The sequence below is a fragment of the Hemitrygon akajei genome, chromosome 12 (assembly GCF_048418815.1).
Source record: "Hemitrygon akajei chromosome 12, sHemAka1.3, whole genome shotgun sequence".
Lineage (NCBI taxonomy): Eukaryota > Metazoa > Chordata > Chondrichthyes > Myliobatiformes > Dasyatidae > Hemitrygon > Hemitrygon akajei.
Window position 1 is genome coordinate 21964814 of NC_133135.1, and position 6092 is coordinate 21970905.

Here is a 6092-nt window from a genome sequence, read left to right on the forward strand (position 1 = left end):
GTTGGCATCCATCATTAAGGACCCCCACCACCCAGGAATGCCCTCTTTTCATTGTTAGCATCGGGAAGGAGGTACAGGAGCCTGAAAGCTCACACTCTGTGATTCAGGAACAGCTTCTTCCCCTCTGCCATCTGATTTCTAAACGGACATTGAACTTATGAACACTACCTTGCCTACCTCACTACTACTTTTTAAAATTAATTCTGTTTTTGCACTACTTATTTTAATTTAACTATTTAATATACATATATACTTACTGTAATTCAGTTTTTTTTCTGTACTTATCATGTATTGCATGGTCCTTCTGCCGCTAAGTTAACAAATTTTACAACATATGCTGGTGATGCTGATTCTTTTACGTTATTTGTTTCTAACTTGTAATTAATTTTATGGACCATTCAGAAATCTGATAGTGAAAGGGGAAGGCGTTATCCCTAAAATGCCTTCAGGCTCCTGTAACTCCTTCCTGATGGTAGCAATGAGAAGAGGGCAGTTCTGGGTGATGGGGGTCCTCAATGATGGATGATGCCTTTGTGAGGCATTGCCTCTTGAAGATGCCCTCAGTGCTATGGAGGCTGGTGCCCATGATGGAGCTGGCTCAGTTTACAACCCTCTGCAGCTTCTTCTGATCCTGTGCAGAGGTCCCTCCATCCCAAATAGTGATGCAACCAGTTAGAACACTCTCCACACTATATATGTCAAAATTCGCTGATATCTCTGGTGACATACCAAATCTCCCCTAACTCTTAATGAATTACAGCCACTGTGTGCCTTCCTTGTAACTGCATCAATATGTTGGGCCCAGGATAGATCTTCTGACATGTTGACACCCAGGAACTCGAAACATCCCACCTTTGATGCATCAATGAGGACTGGCGTGTGTTCCTTCGACTTCCCCTTCCTGAAGTCCTCAGTCAATTCTTTATGTACAGTGACAGAAAGCCTTCCAAAGAGCTTTGCCAATAACATTACACTCCGTGCCATTTCTGTATTCTGCATCCTGCACACAGCTACCTGGAACCCTGCTGTCCAAACTGATCTGCTGATCCTATCCTGTTTATCCACAGGGTCCTGTGATAATTCCAGACATATTATTACAGTGGTTTAGGTGGAGTTTATTTACTGGGCAGGTTGCTAAATAAACATTTTAATTCTTTGTCATTTAAAAAAAAACGTTTTGGTGAGTGGAACTTCTGTGTAATATCATCATGACTCCTACCCCCTTCCCCTGCTGGCCTCTGAGTTCCAACTCCAGCCCTGGGTCCTACTGCCCGGCACGCCCTGTCCCAGAGCTCGGTGTCTTCGCCTCCAGGATTCAAGATTCAAGATTTTAATTTTCGCTTGTCATTGCATGAGTGTAAAGGAGAATGAAATGATTGTTACTCCAGATCTGATACAACAGAAACAAAACACAGTAAACATAAAGAACAAAATAAATATAAACACACAAGATTAACTTATACACATAGACTGATTGTAAGTACAGTTTATAAAGTGATGCTATGTACATAAGGTGACTCTAACAGGAAGTGCTAAAGTAATGGTGGCAGGGGTTGGCCAAGCAGGTTAATGGATGAAGGTGTTAATCAGCCTGGTCTTTCTACAGGACCTTTCCCAGTTTCGGTAAGCCCAGTGATAGGGTTTCCACGGGGCTAGACGTGACCCAACGGCCAACATTCTCTGCGGCTTTCAGACTGGGTCATTCATGGCTACCGCTAGCCTGGGAATTTACTCTACAACCACTGGTACTGGATTTGGTTTACAGTTGTCACCTTACTGAGATACCATGAAAAGCTTGTCTTGCATACTGTTCATGCAGACAAGTCATTGCACAGTGCATTGAAGCAGAGAAAAGTAAAGCAATAACAATGCGGAGTAAAGTTAAAAGGTACCAAAAGAGTGCAATGTGGGTCAATAATAAAGTGCAAGATCATATTGAGGTAGATTGTGAGGTCAAGAGTCTATCTTATCATACAAGAGGTCCTTTAAAAATATGCAGTTCCTGGAGGATGGAAGATCACCAGACCTGTAAGAAGACTTAAAAGAACATTTAGAGACAGAAAATTTAGATTCAAGGAGTAGAACGATGATGGTAGAAGTAACGCAAGGATCTGCAGGGAGCAGCTTGCAACAAGTCACCGTGCTCTTGCAGCAGCTTAGACAAGGACACCCCCAGACAAGCGTGAGGGTAAGCAGGCAGCGTAAACACCACTGTGCTCCTGGTCAAGTCTCGACAAGACAAGAATGAAAAGAAGGGAGTTAAATGCCACTGTATTGAAACAGTGTAACTGTGAAACAACTTGTGTAGTTGGATCCTGGACTTCCTGTCAGATCACCGGCAGGTGGTAAGAGTGGGCTCCCTCACCTCTGCCCCTCTGACCCACAACACAGGTGCCCCTCAGGGCTGTGTACTAAGACCCCTCCTTTACTCTGTATACCCATGACTCCAATCTGTTAATTAAATTTGCTGATGGTACTACATTGATTGGCCTGATCTCAAACAATAACGAGCCAGCCTACAGAGAAAAGGTAATCATCCTGACACACTGGTGTCAAGAAAACAACCTCTCCCTCAACGTTGCAAAAACAAAGGAGCTGGTTGAGGACTACAGGAGGAATGGAGACAGTCTCACCCCTATTGACGTCAATGGATCTGGGGTTGAGAGGGTGAACAGCTTTAAGATCCTTGGCATACACATCACCGAGGATCTCACGCGGTCTGTACGTACCGGCTGTATGGTGAAAAAAGCACAGCAGCACCTCTTTCACCTCAGACGGTTGAAGAAGTTTGGTATGGGCCCCCAAATCCTAAGAACTTTCTAGAGGGGCATAATTGAGAGCATCCTGACTGACTGCATCACTGCCTGGTATGGGAACTGTACTTCCCTCAATCGCAGGACACTGCAGAGAGTGGTGCGGACAGCCCAGTGCATCTGTAGTTGTGAACTTCCCATGATTCAGGACATCTACAAAGACAGGTGTGTAAAAAAGGCCTGAAGGATCATTGGGGTCCCGAGTCATCCCAACCACCAACTGTACCAGTTGCTACCATCAGGGAAATGGTACCGCAGCATAAAAGCCAGGACCAACAGGCTCCGGGACAGCTTCTTCCACGAGGACATCAGACTGATTAATTCATACTGATAAATTTGTATTTCTATGTTATATTGACTGTCCTGTTGTACATACTATTTATTATAAATTACTAAGATTGCACATTGCACATTGCACATTTAGACAGATGTAACAAAGATTTTTACTCCTCATGAATGTGAAGGATGTAAGAAATAAAGTGAATTCAATTCAAGTTCAGATTAGACGAAGCAGGGAGTTATAGGTGCCATCTTAGATTAGATTCAGATTGATTTGTTGCATGTACATCAAAACAGGCAGTGAAATGCGTCGTTTGTATTAACAACTGACAGTCTGGGAGTGTGTTGGGGCAGTCACCATGCTTCCAGTGCCAACCTAGTTTGCTACCAATGTTCAGCAGGACCACACACAGCCAATTCAGACACAAGACCGACACAGCAACAGCGAGACAAAGCTCTTCCCAGCCTCCAATCCCCCCATCAGGATTCAGCCCTCATCCTCGGAGCCCCCAGGCCATTGTCCTCGTCCTCAGCGCCTGCTCACCTGACCTCTGTGTCCGGGGATTGCTAGAGCCTGATATCCAGACCTACTGGCTAACCAAGTGTGAGAAAGATTGTGTTTTCCGGGGTATCATTGGCCAGAGAGCCAAGGTTTGAGATCTGACATGTTCTTCAGATTATACTTAACACAAATTTGATCATTTTACTAGAATTACAGGGCAGAAAACATATGCAGCTATGTATTTAGTACAAGGCAAGGCAAAACCATTGTGCTGTTGTCAGTCCTACTGCCTCCATGCTCCTGAGAACTGCATTCCATCCTGATCCTGGGTTCTGTGGTTCTGCTACTCACAGGTTCTCCCTGGGACTGGGCGGGTGTCCTCCAAGTACTCTGGTTTGCTCTCACATCACAAAGATGCCCTTGTGTTGGGTTAGCTGGTGTAGGTGGGTGCAGGAGAACTGGGAGTTGATGGATATGTGAGAGAGAGCAAGCCACAGGGAAACAAATCAGGGAATGGGGATTACTCTGAACGGATTATTAGGTGTCAAGCATTGTCTTGATGGGGCAAATGGCCTCCTTCCATGCCAATATCAGATTTGAGAGACAGTAAATCTATACCCGGCACTAAAGAATAACAGTCGAGACAGTTGAGGGCCCCACCATAGTAAAACACACAGTGATTACGATTCATCTATAAAACGGTAGAGAATTAGACTTATTAGATCTTAGCTCTGGGTTTTATTCAACCCAGTAAAACTCCAGAGCTTACTCTGACCTCTTCTTCTCCTCCTCTTTTCAGTCTTGAAGAAGTGTCTTGGACCAAAATGTCAACTGTTTATTCCTCTCCATAGATGCTGCCTGACCTGCTGAGTTGCTCCAGCATTTTATGTGTTTTACTCTGGATTTCCAGCATCTGCAGAATCTCCTGTGTTTATGGTTTGCTCAGCCATTTTGTTTGGCTCTCATTTTGTTCAGCTTCCTGATAAGAATAATAAATGAGCAAAAATAACAGCAGCTAACAATAAATCTCTCTGTACGTGGACACTTAATCCTGTCCTAAGCATTCGCTTAGGTTTGGATTTGTGACTCGTCACCAGCACTGACAGAACTTAGGCAGAAAGGATCTAGGTTTCCTCAGCGTATATGATGAATAAACTCTTCTCGGTCTTCCAGCCGGGTACATCCCTGAAGAAGATATCAGAGTTTGTCATTGAAACGTCGGTTATAATTGATACCCATACACAGCTGGAAGCTCAAGAAGAGTTTATTCATCAGAACTTGGGCAACTTCCTGACAGGCTCCCAAGATTCTGACATAAGCCCTAGTACGGGATTCCTACAAGCAATTTAACCCGTCTATAAACTCTGCAACTACCCATACTCTAAATTCTTGCAGTTGTAACCTCACACGCTGGCACCTATTTCACATTACTGCTTTCAAGCAGAGAATCTGCTCGGTGTAGATGGATCAGACAGTGTATGTCCAAAGTGCAGTGAACAGTGAAGGAAGTTTATTTGGTGAATTGTTGAACCATTCACACCAGGAGATTTCAGGGTTGGTTACAGGGGAGGTATTGGAGGTATTTGGAGAGCTTAAGCCACGGGATGATGGGGTGGATTGTGGTTGCAGGGAGATGTGAGGGAGGAAGAGAGGGGTAAGACAGTATAAGGGTTTGAAAATATAGAAAGGCTTAATGGTGAGCCATTCTAGGTGATGGCTTGTGGTCTCCCGGTATAACCCCCTCTCTTCAGGGAGAACTTCCACTGACTCACACTATATTTCATTAGGAGTTTGAGGAGATGTTTTATGTCACCAAAGACTCTAGCAGATTTCTACACATGAGTGCACTCTAACAGGTTACATCACCATCTGCACAGGAAAGGAAAAAGCATCAGTAAGCTCATCCAGCTCCATCATGGGCACTAGCCTCCTCAGCAATGAGGACATTTTTAAAAGGTGATGCCTCTAAAAGGTGGCATCCATCATTAAGGATCACCATCACCCAGGGCATGCCCTCTTCCTCATTGCTACCACCAGAGATGGGGCACAGGGGCCTGAAGACACACACTCAATGTTTCAGGAATAACTTCTTTCCCCTCCACCATCAGATTTCTGAATGGACAATGAACCCGCCCATGAGCACTATCTCACTATGCTTTGGCCTTATTTTTGCACTAATTTAATTTTTAAATATATATTTCTTATAGTAATTCAATTTTTTTGATGTACTGCACAAAACAACACATTTCACAATATATGTCAATGATATTAAACTTGATTCTGGTTGTGATGTTTACCCTGGGCACCTAACTCTGATGCTGGGAATGCTGGAGTATGTTCCAGGAAGCAGTGTTAAGATAACAGAATTCTGGAATTTGACCAAAACAAGCCCTATGATGAAAATAGCTTAGTGTACATTCACTCTCTCATGGGCAGGAGACATTGCTGGTGGATTCAACATTTACTGCAGTTTTCAAAGCCTTTGAGAAAGCCTGAAG